The sequence below is a fragment of the Protopterus annectens genome, chromosome 7.part0 (genome assembly GCF_019279795.1).
Source record: "Protopterus annectens isolate FY-2018-M chromosome 7.part0, PAN1.0, whole genome shotgun sequence".
NCBI lineage: Eukaryota > Metazoa > Chordata > Ceratodontiformes > Protopteridae > Protopterus > Protopterus annectens.
The window spans coordinates 819,481,884-819,495,115 of NC_056739.1; the positions used below are offsets into that span (position 1 = coordinate 819,481,884).

The window sequence follows — 13,232 nt, forward strand, 5'->3', positions numbered from 1 at the left end:
AAAAGGGGTTATTTTTAGCCCATTTGTTAAACAAACAAACAAACAAACAAACAAATAAATAAATAAATATTTGCAGAAACTAAAATAATTACTATCATAAAATAGGTCTACAGTTAAACAGTAGAACAGTAGCATACATAATGCAACAAAGCATTTTAGTAATACACTAATTATAAACAATTTACTGAATTTATGTAAAAGTACACAGTGGATCATTACATAATTATGTGGTAGCTTTCAAAGGAAGTATATGAAGAGGAGGGAGGATGGAAAGAAAAATGAGAATGATTAGCTTACCTGGATGTACAGTTTATGTATCACTTGACTTAAAATAGGAAGAACTACAAGAAAATTAGTTCTGTCTTCATTGTTTCATCTTTTTTTTTGTACATGGCTTTCACTTACATATTAACCTGTCAATAAAATTAAATGATAGAAGTGAACAAACAGAAAGGAGAAAAACAAGGCACCGCTGGGATTTGAACCCAGGATCTCCTGTTTACTAGACAGGCGCTTTAACCAACTAAGCCACGGCGCCAAGCACACCTAATGCACCTAATTCTGATAAGAAAAGGAAGCTAACAGGCAACTAAATATTTACTTTACTGCAGTTAATTCTGATAAGGAAAGGAAGCTACAAGCAACAAGTTTAATACATTTCAACATACTTTCATTCCACCACCCATTGTAAAATGAGAAAAAAACAAAGCATGGGAAACGATTGCCTCATACTGTACAACTATATGAATTTGTTTACAATTTCTTATTGACAAGGAGGTAGTGTGGCCGAGCGGTCTAAGGCGCTGGATTTAGGCTCCAGTCTCTCTGGAGGTGTGGGTTCGAATCCCACCACTGCCAATATAATTTTTTTTTTATTTAATAATTCCTTTCTGATCACCCCCCCCCTTTTTTACCATTTCTTAATTTCACTTTATTTCCTGACATTACTAATTGTGCATTTCCTTGCCTCTCTAACATAGTTAATACAATCCCAAGTGATTCATACCTACACCAGTTCACACTCATTACAGCACACATTCTCAAATAAACTTCAATAACTAAGCATGTATAACAAATGAAAACGGAGAAAATCTTCACAAGTGTTTTACCAGCTTAGAACATCTCAATGCAGCAGCTAAGTGCCTGCATACACTACCTCCACTGCACTTATCTTCTTTCCACAGTGCTCTATTTCACACCCTCCTTTTTGTGAGCTATAACTTCAGTTCACAAATCCATCTCCCTTCCACCACCTATTGCATGAAATTTAAACACACATTTTAAAATCGCAAAACCTTCAGAGGATTTACTTCATTGTGAATATGTATACAGCGAGTGCTTAAACCTTCAGCTAACATCATAGCTTATATTATTACTATTAACACAGCCTCTTCCCTTAAACAGGCTTTGTCATTGTAACTAGTGATCCCACATACACACAGAGTGTGCACCAAACAAGTTGGATTAAACACTGACACCTGTTGTCCCCCCGGGGAGACAAAAGAGATCTGTCCAACACATTAAAATAATTACATACCAAGTGCTATGTATGAACTCTCCAAAGTCCTTCCAAATGCAGAAAAGACCTTTGTACTGAGTGAGATCCTACCCTCATCAACATGGCACCTTGATATAACATGGCACCTTGATATAACATGGCACCTCGATATAACATGGCACCTTGATATAACATGGCACCTTGATACAGGGAAAATAGTTTTAATGACAAGAATTCATAGCTGGTACCTGCCAGGAAGAAAATTAACTTTTGGTATTACATAGCATGGAATATAAAACATATTTCTGTTATCTCAGAGAAGAAATTTAGCTTTACCATCAAAGCTACAACAAGACTCCACCTAACGCACAGTACACCCTGTATCTTACTTACTGATCAAATTCAAATAATAAAAAAAAAAATATTTGCTTGCTAAAATGCTAGATCTGCTTGGATAATACAGTCTTTTTTAACCTTTATGACTCGGCACATAAAACTATCCAAGGCTATATTTGCACCTCTCCCTTCCATAATACCCTGTGCATGTCTCTCTCTCTCTCTCTCCTTCACTCTCTGTTTTCTAATCAAGTGAATAGAATCATAATGTATATATATGTAGCCAAAAGACCTCACCCCTACCCAAACAAGTCCCTAGCTACACCTTGGGGGGGGGGGGTGGTTGTCTACGTGAAAGTACCCTTTACCACAGAGAGTCAACACCCAGTCTCTACTGTTCAACAAAGGTAGTCAGTGAGGACTAAGTTGGAAAGTACAGTTGTGTACACTTACCATAAATGTAGATGTTTGAGTGTATTCACTGCTGCAGTCATCACATTTGGGTTATCCCTGCCAAGGCAGCCCTCGGCCGGCCCGAATACCAGAGGCTTAGTATTTCTGCTTTGGTTGCTGTCACTTCAGGACTGACGTCAGGTCATCAGTAGTATAAAGTAAGGCAGCTGACGCCATTACATCAGTTTTTGTTGCCCTAACCTGTCAGGATCCCCAAAGTAGGAGCCAGGTTCTGGTGGAAGAACCCCACCAGTAGAAATTAAATACCAATCTGTCCCTTGTAAGGAAAGAGAAGAAAAAAAGGGGGGATAGAAGGAGGGAAACCAGGACTGCAACAGGAAACTAGGGGATGGCTAGTATGCCCTGCAAGACTGCAGAGGCAAACCCTGCCCTGGATTTGGAGAAGAGAGGCAGATGGTAATGTTTGGTAAAAGAGTGAACAGATGTCCAGGTGTCAGCCTCCAGGATGTCCCTGGTGGGGACTCCTCTGAGGAAAGCTGCAGAGGTGGAGGCTGCTCTGGTGGAGTAAGTCCTGACCCCCTTGGGGGGAGTCTTTCCGTGTTGTTTGTAGCAGAAATGGATGCAGTGTGCTATCCATTTGGAAATGGTTTGTTTGGAGATGGCTTTGCCTTCTGCCCCCATAGCAAAACTAACCAGCAATTGATCAGACTTTCTGAAGGATTTAGTCCTGTCTAGATATAATCTGAGCTGTGTGTGCACATCTAGGGAGTGCAGGATCCTTTACCCCTTGTTCTGGGGATTAGGGAAAAAGGTAGGCAAATGAATGGATTGGTTGAGAGCCACACTGGACACCACCTTGGGCATGAAGGATGGGTTAGTCCTGAGGAATACCCTGTCAGCATGCAAGATGATGAAGGGTTCCACAGCCATGAGTGCTTGCAGCTCAGAGACTCTTCTGGCTGAAGTGATGGCCAGAAGGACTGTCTTCCAGGAGAGAAATTTTTGCTCTGCAGAAGAAGCTGTTTTGAAAGGGGCAGAGTGAGCTTTTCCAATACAAAGTTAAGGTCCCAAGCTGGGGTTGGTGCTCTTCTGGGTGGCCTCAAGTTGCTAGTCCCTCTTAGGAACTGTTTGATCAAAGGGTGTGAGAAAAGGGGGGCTGCTCAGTGGAAAAATGAGCAGAGATAGCAGAGGCATGAATTTTAATAGAGGAAAAAGAGAAGCCACTGTATAGCAGGTCAGCTAAGTAATCCAGGATGGGAGGGAGGGAGGGCTGTGCCCTATTGGCTCCCTTAGCCTGAATCCAGGTGCAGAACCTTTTCTATTTGTCAGCAAACACTTTCTGGTGCTAGGGCATCTGGCCTCATGTATAACATCTAGAACCTATTTACTGAGACTGGCAGATTGATCGGGGGATAGGGAATAAGCCAAGCTACTAAAATGAGTGTCTGCAATTGGGGATACATGAATTCCCCTTCCCTCTGGGTCAGGAGGTTTGGAATCTGAGGAAGATGCCATGGTGGCAGTGGGGACAGACTGTGCAGCAAGGGGTACCAGTGCTGGCGAGGCCAGTCTGGAGCTATAAGAATTGTCCCTGTTTTTTCCTCCTTTATTTTGAGCAGTACCTTGGGGATGAGAGGTAGTGGAAGAAAGGCATAGACTGATAGATTGAACCAGGGAAGGACAGGGCATCCACTTTCCAAGCCTTGCAGTGATGCTCCCTGGTGCAGAATTTGCTGAGCTGATGGTTGGTGTTGAATGCAAAGAGGTCGACCTTTGGGGTCCCCCATTTCTGAGTTATTAGGTTGAAGGTTCTTCTGTTGAGCTGCCACTCATGTGAGTCCAGAAGATTTCTGCTTAATTGGTCTGCCAGGGAGTTGAGAGAACCTAGCAGGAATTGTGCTAACAGGTGGAGTTGCATGGCAGAGGCTGTGTGCCAAAGGGTCATGGCCAGCTTGCATAGAGGGTAGGAGTGAGTCCCTCCCTGCTTGTTGATGTAACCACATCACAGTGGTGTTATCTGTTTTGATCAGGAGAGCCCCTGGGGAGCGAAAACACTTGAAAGCTATCAAGGTTTGCTGGACAGCCGTCATCTCTTTTTGGATGATGTGCAGAGGGATTTGCTGTGGGCTCCATTGGCCCTGCATGCACCTGCCATTCAGGTGTGCACCCCAGGCATAGTCTGATGCATCTGTGGTGAGGGTCTGGGCGGCAGGGGTGGTGGTGAGAAAGGTAGTCCCTTGTTGTGGGAGCATGCTGTTGCCCACCAAAGAAAATATTTTCTGAGGCAAGGAATTATAGGTATAAGAGTCTCCAGGTCCTGAGAGTGTTGACACCAAAGGCTTTTTAGGTACCACTGAAGTTTCCTCATATGCAGTCTGGCATATGGAATGAGTAGTATGCAAGATGCCATGAACCCCAGAGCTTGCAGGATTTTCCTTGCAGGTAGCTGGGGTCTGGTGGCTAGTTGAGAGAAGTAGGCTGTCAGGAAAATTTGCTTTTCTGGTGTAAGGAATGCCATCTGGGATGCTGTGTCCAGGCTTGCTCCCAGGAATATAATCCTTTGGGTGGGTACCTGTTTGGATTTCTTTGTCTGCAAAAAGCAATGGCTGGAGCCAGACATTTTGTGAAACCTCTGGGAGCAGTAGATAAGCCTAAGGGAAGCGCAGAGAACTGAAAGTGCTGAAATCCTGCCCTGAAATGGAGATATTTCCTGCATGATTCCCTAATAGGAATGTGGAGGTAGGCCTCTTTTAGATCTAGGGTGGCTAGCCAAGCATCCTTGGAGAGCATGGGTAGCAGCTGCTGGAGGGTGAGCATTTTGAATTTTGGGATCACCAGGAAGGTTTTGAGAATGGATAGATCGAGATAGGGTGCCAGGTGCTCTCTTTTCTGGGTACCAGAAAAAGTCTGGAGTAGAAACCTTGGCCTTTCTGTTCTGCAGGAACGGGCTCTACTGCCCTCATAGAGAGCAGGGAAAGGACTTGCTTTTGTGCCTCTGCCTGCTGGTTTGGAGGTAGATCCGGGAACCCTTTTGGGGTTGGAAGGGTGTGGAAAGAAAATTTGTATCCCTGGGACACTATGTTGAGAACGCAGTGGCTGTTGATAATGGTGGCCCAGGTGCTTGCATGGAAGGAGAGTTTTCCTCCTAGGAGTAAGTGAAGATGGGCAGAGGGAGGGGGTGGGGAAGGGAGGTGAGTCATTATGAGTTCTTACCATAAGGGGGTGGCTTAGAACTCCCTGGTTTTGAAGTGGAGGTAGTCCGCTGCTTAGATCTTTGCAATCCCTGTGGGTGCTGTCTGGGGGGTCTGGTTCCGCGGGGTCTGGGCTGAACTGAATTAGTGGGAGCAGGAAAGGACCAGTGCTTGTGGGACAATGCCTGCTGAACCTGGGTGGCTGAACCTGTAATAAATCCTTAACTGTCTGCATAGATTTTACTTTTTCTTCCATCTTTTTTAAGACCTCTTCTGCCTTAGTGCCAAATAAGTTGTCTTTGTGCAAGGGGGCATCCAACAATTTAGATTTGACATGGTCTGGCAAGGGCTGTTCCTTAAGCCATCCATGCCTTCTAATGACAGATCCGGTCACCACTGCCCTGCAGGAAGCTTCTAGGGCGTCAAAACCACAGTGCAAGGTGTGTTTAGTTACTTAACTTGCAGAATGCATTAACTCTTGTAACTCTTTAGATTCTGCACAAGGAGGGAAGGAAGACTTATTTTTGTTTGAGGAGTTCCAGGGTATGTTGTTGAAAGTTTAGCATATGGAACTGACAATTTAGTGCCCTGACAGCAAGAGTAGCTGAGGCGTATACTTTTTTACCCCATCTGTCTAGAGTTCGGGAATTCCTATCTGAGGGGGTGGGATTCTTAGCAGAGGTTGCTTTAATCCCTTTAGGCCCTTAAGAAATTACCTCAGGGTCAGCAGTAGGATTTTTAAAAAGAAATTTGTGCAACTTAGGGACTCTGTAGTACCTGTGTGGTTTTCTAGGTGCAGGAGGGAGGGTGTCAGGAGTCAAGCTGGATTCCAGGAAAATATCCTCCACAACATCCAGGACTGGGGGGATGGCCAAGGGTCTGTGCTGTGGAAGATCTAAGCATTCCCTGAGTCTCTTTTTAGACTGAGGATAGTCCTGACTCTCTCATTGGACATGCTCCCTTAAGATATGAAAGGTTTCCCCAAAGGAAAAAATCCTCGGGGGGAGAAGCTGAAGGGATGGAATCCTCTGCATCAGAATCCTCATAAGTAAAGAGGGGTTCCATGTCTTCATATTCAGATGCATCAGAGTCATCTGACTCTTGTTCAGACAAAACTACAGAGGACAGATCTCTTTTCATTTTAGAAGGGGTAGCTTGGCTTCCCCTGATCAGCATCATAAGGTCTTCCACCATTTTAAGCATTTGAGACTGAGGCAAGGAAGCAGGTGCCTGAGATTGGGTCGGCGGTTTCTTGGGTGTGGTTCGTACCCTGGGTCTAAGAAACTCGGTCATCTTCGAAAGAACGGTAGTCGCGAAAGAAGACGTCAGTTTGTCAACAATCGGTTGTGCGAAGGACTTCCTCAGAAGCCGGTGCCTGCTCAGCAGCTCTGGACCCATCCAAGGTAGAGACGACCACAGGATCCTTAGTCGAAGAAGAGTTTTGCGGCATACTGGACTCTGAAAGTGTCTCAGTAGTGGCCTGCAAATTCATAGAAGCGGGCATCAGGGCTGTGAAAGCACCTCACTGAGGACCAAAGAACTGACGACTAGCTTAATGGGAGTGTCGTCGGTAGGTTTGGACCTGTGCAGTCTATCTCTGTCTTTATCTTTATGTTTTTTTTTGAAGATCTGCTGTTGGATGGCTTACCAAAGCCAGATTGGAGTTCAAGGACTGTAAGCAAAAATATCTAGCTACAATAAGAGCCCAAAGATGAATAGTTCTGGCATTGAACAAAGCACAGAAGCGACAGCGGGGGACGTCATGGTCTGGGCCTAAACAAGTGACGCAGTAAGAATGAAAGTTTCGGTCTGGTATTTGCTTTCCACAGGCGAGACAATTGTTAACTTTTTCTGACATTGGTTAGTGCAAAAAAAAGGATCCCCAACGGGGTACTTAGCTTTAGAAGACTTCAGCTTCAATTTGGTAGACGAAACTCAGGTAGCGGCTGACCAGCACTCGTGCAAACTGCTTCTGCTTCAGGCTCCTCATCAAGAAAGACTGATGTAATGGCATTGGCTGCCTTACTATACACTACTGATGACCTGATGTCAGTCCTGAAGTGACAGCAACTGACGCAGAAATACTAAGCCTCTGGTATTCGAGCCGGACGAGGGCTACCCTGGCAGGGATAACCCAAATGTGATGACTGCAACAGTGAAACAAGAAGAACATCTACATAGATGTTATCCAATGATGCTTTTCAGAAAAACCTGCAAAACTAGAAACAGTTCTTATCATTTGAGCATCTTGTAAGGACACAGAGAAGCAGACACAGCTTTAGGCAACTCCTGCAATTCCTTCTCAAATTTCTATCAGGTTATGAAATTTCACAACCAAGGAACAAACAGTTTAGTTAACTTCCTACAATTTTCTGAGGAGCATAACAAACAAAAACTAATTATTCTTCCTGAAATATTTAGTCCTGTCTGCAGACAGCCAGTGCAGCACATTTTCTCCTTTGCTGGTATACTCCCCGTACAGCACAGCAAGTGCGGTCAGTCAGTTCAGCTTCAGCTTGGTCAAAACTTTACACATAAATTATATGGTGGTCCTCAATTATTTTACCTGTGAATAGCTAGTTAAGGAGTTACCTAAAGCCTATAGATGGGACAGCCTTCTGACTAATTAAAGCCTACAGCTAGAAGATCCTTCTGGCAGAAGTCACACCTAATAAAGAAGCATTTTCCACATCAAAATTTAATTCTACCAAGGACACACAAATAGATTGAAGCTTAGTTTCTCCAGAATAAAATACTGCTCCACTGGCTAAATGGGGTCCCTGAGAGGCAGACACAAAAGAAAAGTCACTGGATGGTGCAGTGGTGCAGCCGTAGTGTTGTTGCCTCACAGCAAGAGATTCTCCGGTTCGATGCTTGGCTGGGGTGCCTTCTGTGTGGAGTCTGCATGTCCTCCCTGCGGTTGTGTGAGTTTCCTCTGGGTGCTCCGGCAACATCCCAAAGACATGCTGTAGGTGGACTGGACACTCTAAATTGGCCCTAGGCGTGTGTGTGTGTGTGTGTGTGTCTTCTATGGAAGGTTGGACGCCAGGCAGGCAAATCCACTGCCGATTGTTCTGCAGACTGTTGTTCCACTGTAGTGACCTCTAACCAGGAAAAGAAGATATAAATGTGTCATTTTCCCATATCAGACAGAGGTGACTATATATTGCACTGCATGGATGTACTCAAGCAACACTTAATCCAGAACCAAAATGAAAATTCAATTGCTTGTGACCTAGTCACAAAGAAACTTGGGTTCTGAAGTCTCTAAACAAACTGTTTCTAAATGACTCATAGATTGCATTCAGTTCTGCTACAATAATCATAACAAACTATTAGATTCAGAAACCAGAATACATTAAGAAAGAGTCATGGCTACTCTGCAGGCCATCTTGAGGAAAACACCACTGACTAGTTGTGTTCCAGCTGTGTGGGCATCACTAAATACTTCAACTCGCTAAGATGGATGCAGTCTGTGTTCATGAGGCTCCACCCAAGAAGACAGCTTGGGATTCAGTCCTGTAGGTGAGGATCATGGACCCATAATGTCAGATATAACAGCTGTGTTCTTAACTATAATGGTAGACCTGTGCTGGTATTTCTATGGTCAAGATCATTAGCATCAACCATCCTCCAGCCTGGGTCTGACGGACAGAATTTTGTCTTTTGTAAAGGCAGCTTTTTGCATGATAAGTATTATTTTGTGTTGGGCACACCTTTGTTTTGCTTCAAGATCTTCTAACGATGGAGTATTTCATCCATGAAAGTCATGGGAAAGGGTGAGGACTTTGGATAGCCTGAGAAAAGTTCTCAAAGCCAGGCAGAACAACATACCTGCCAGTGTTTGCCCTGTAAAGGATAACCATAGAACTACCAATATATATTTGTGTGTAGATATATATATATATATATATATATATATATATATATATATATATGTATGTATATATATGTATATATATGTATGTATATATATATATATATATATATATATATATATATATATATATATATATATATATATATCTGTGTGTGTGTGTGTGTGTGTGTGTCATTATTTTAACTAATTTAGATTTCAGAGTTCTGCTAATTGGCCTTTAATGCACCCTCCCCATGGCAGTAGTGGCATATTTTCTCTGCTTACTGGGCATAAGCATTTTTCCTTGCCCAGACACCTGACTCATAGTGTCATATGCCAAGGATAAGTCTTATCTGGCACTGATTCCCTGCTCAGATTGTTCCCATGGCTGGAAGATGCAGTCAGTCTATCTGAATCATAGCTCCAACCTCAGGGACTCATTATTCTTCTCAGTCTCCAAGGTCTTTCAATATATTTCTGAGTTTTTTTTTGATTCAAGGCTAAGTTATTCAGCAGTAATATGCATCTGACTGCTATTTCCAAGTTCCATAGAGGACACAGTTTGTCCTGTTTAACTTGTCAACTGTGCAGGGCCTTTCTAAAAGATATTTATTTATTTATTTATCATTTGTTTTCCAAGAAATTCCGACTTGGAATGAAGCCATTTTTCAGTGGAGGCCCAGGGAGGAACGCTCCAGACACGTCTTTGTACCGTGGGAGGAAACTGGAGCACCTGGAGGAAACCCACACGAACGCAGGGAGGACATGCCGATTCTTGCATAGAAGATTGGTATTTAGCCGGAAGAACTGATGACATAACAAGAAGAAATTTAGTAAATAGTAACCCCAAGTTGAGCAGGATCTATGGTATACCAAAGATCCATAAAAATTTGGTTGAACCCCCCCCCCAGACTCATTGTGGCTAGTGTGAACAGTAAAACAGAAGGTCTTTCTGTGTATGTAGATAAACATTTACAAAGAGTTATAGTTAAAAATTCTACTTATTTAAAAGACAGCTATGATTTTTTGAACAAAACAGAAGAATTAGTTATTACAGACACAGATTTATTAGTGACCTTAGATGCCAAGTCACTATACACTGTGATCCCAAATGATGAAGGGATGGAAATAGTTAGATCTGAACTTTTAAGAACAAAAATGTTTTCTAGTAATACAGTTGGTCTATTGATGGAAATGACAGAAATTGTACTGAGTTACAATTTTCTGTCCTTTTATAAAGATATATATGTTCAAATAAATGATGTTGCGATGGGGGCAGCATTAGCCCCTAGTTATGCAAATGTGTTTATGGATTGCTGGAAATTAACAAATATTATTGAAAGCAGATACAGTATGAACATTGTTAAACTGTTACGTTTTATTGATGACCTATTTTTAGTGTGGAGAAAGTCTGTATTTGAACTGGAAGAATTTACAGAGTATTTAAATATGTTAATACGTATTTGAAGTTTACTTACCAGTACAATGATAAAAAGAATCAGTTGTTTGGATTTAACAGTATATAAACAGAATAATAAGTTAACATCTAAAATATATAAAAAAAGTTCAGAATAATATGTATCTACATTATTCAGGAATACACCCAAATAAAACAAAAATGAATATAGTAAAAAGGGCAGTTACATAGGATAAGTAGACTAACCAAAAAGGATGAGGATTTCTTAGTAGAAGCAATACTGTTTTGTGACAAAATGGAAGTAAGGGGACACCTAGTTCATAAAGTGAAGAATTTATTAGAAGGACAAGCAAATAAAAGAAAACAGAATGACATCGTAGATGATCGTAAAAGAGATATGTTTAACTATAAGACCTAAGCGCTAGTGCACAACAGTGTAGATTCCCAAGCCATTAAAGTGTTATTAGGAATAATTGGGGACTTTTTAAAATCAAATAGTGAGCTTATCAACAAAATAGGAGAAGCCCCTTGTTTTGTTCAAAAGAAGGAAAAAAGTTTTAAAAATTATTTTCAAGGAAAATTGAATAAAACTAAAAATGTGGGACATAATAAAGGAATGGTGAAATCTTATAATTGCAATATGTGCAATTTTTTATATACTGATGGAAGTGAGTTAGAGGTGGGAGGCAGTAAAGTTCATATACCAGGAATTTTTAGTTGTAGATCCAATAATGTTGTTTATTTAATTGTGTGTTTGGAATGTAAATCCCTTTATGTGGGGTGAACTACTCGTGAGCTTAACAGAAGGATTTACGAACATAAGTATGCAATACAAAATGGTGATGAGAAAAATGCTATGAGCAAACATTACAAGCAAAAAGGTTGTAAGATAAATTAGAAGTTCATAGTTTTGGAGACTTTGCCTAATAGCCAAAGTATAATAAATATAGAAGAAGAACTAGGATGGCTTGAGTATTGTTGGCAAGTCAAGTTGAATGCCCGTTTCCCACCAGGAATAATAACAGAGAAGAGTTTAACATGTATTTAAAAAAAAAAGGGTTTAGACATTATTTTGTGTGCTCTATAATTACTATTTGATTTTCAGAAAGTGTCCAAAAGTTTTTAAATGTATTTTATAGTAGTTATAAGTATTTCTTTAAGAAAGTAAGTGATGCTGTCATATATTTTTAATAGTTGTCATGTGACAAGTTTTGACTGTTTTAAAAAGGTGGAGAGTGGTTAGAACCTCTGTCTGAAGAAGTCTCTAAGTTCCTTTTGATTGAGATGAAAGCACTAACTGGAGGTTTATTTTGTACCTGTGGAATAAAGTGTTTTTGGTATCCAGAAGATTCTCCATCTTTTCCTGTGTTGTGTGGACTATAGTGCATTTTTGGCTCTATTTTGCCTCTATCAGAATATGCTCGAATGATACACTGGGAAATATAGCGAGCAATGGTCACTTTAGAAATTGGCTTGCCCAGAAAAGGTTTTGAATAGGATACAAACAATTGATCAGATTTGCGAAAGGATTTTGTTCTGTGTAAATAAAACCTCAGCTGTCTGTGCACGTCCAGCAAGTGTAATTTGTATTTGCCCCTATTCTGGAAATTTGGAAAGAAAACAGGAAGATTGATAGTTTGATTGATATCGGCTTCTGAAGCCACCTTGGGAAGAAATAAAGGATTGGTATGCATAGAAACCCTGTCCTTATGAAAAAGCATGTAAAGAACTTTAATGGACAATGCTTGAAGTTCCAATAGCCTCCTAGCAGAAGTGATAGCTACCAAAAAGGCAGTTTCCAAGACAGGAATTGTAAATCTACTGATGCCGCTGGCTCAAAAGGAGGAGAGGGTAGAGCCTGAAGTACAAAGGTGAGGTCCCGTGGAGGTGCAGGATCTTTCACAGGGGGTCTTAAAAGGAAGGTACCTTTAAGAAAGGTCTTGCAAAATCTGAAAGAAGCTAGGGAAGCCATGTTTCCCCCACATGGAAGTTAGAGATGGCAGCCAGTTGGACTTTAACGGTAGAGGAACAAGGACCCTGGTAAAAGATACCCGATAGAAATTCCAGAACAGCCAAAACCGTTGCTATGAATGGATCTAGGTCCTGTTGCAAGGCCCATATTGAGAACTGCTTCCACTTGCTACTACAGATTTTTCTGGTGGAGGACTTGTGAGGCGCCACCAAAATGGATTTAACTGGAGAGGATAAACCGGGAGTCCTAATCATTAATGGAACTGGAGCAGCCAAGCGGTGCCCAGGTCTGGGTGAGAATCCCCGAGGGATGCAAAATGAGATCCAGAACCAGATCCAAGATCCATGGTGGAACAGCCAGGTGAGACCAAAGGGAGGGGAACCAGACTTGACAAGGCCAGAATGGGACAATGAGGATTACTGTGCTCCCCAACCTGTGAGCTTTCTGAAGAAATTTCGGAATAAGTAACAGAGGGTAAGCATAAAAAAGACCGGGAGGCCAAGCATGAACCAGTACGTCTCTTGGAGCTTCCCCCTGAGGGGGGT

General features: G+C 41.8%; 2 non-coding genes across 2 annotated transcripts; one reads left to right on the top strand and one right to left on the bottom strand.

Moving 5' to 3' along the window:
- Positions 1-464: 464 nt before the first annotated feature.
- On the bottom strand, positions 465-538 carry TRNAT-AGU. Its single transcript has one exon. It is a non-coding gene; the product is annotated as a tRNA-Thr (tRNA).
- Positions 539-776: 238 nt separating this feature from the next.
- On the top strand, positions 777-858 carry TRNAL-UAG. The gene has a single exon. It is a non-coding gene; the product is annotated as a tRNA-Leu (tRNA).
- The last annotated feature ends 12,374 nt before the right edge of the window (positions 859-13,232 follow it).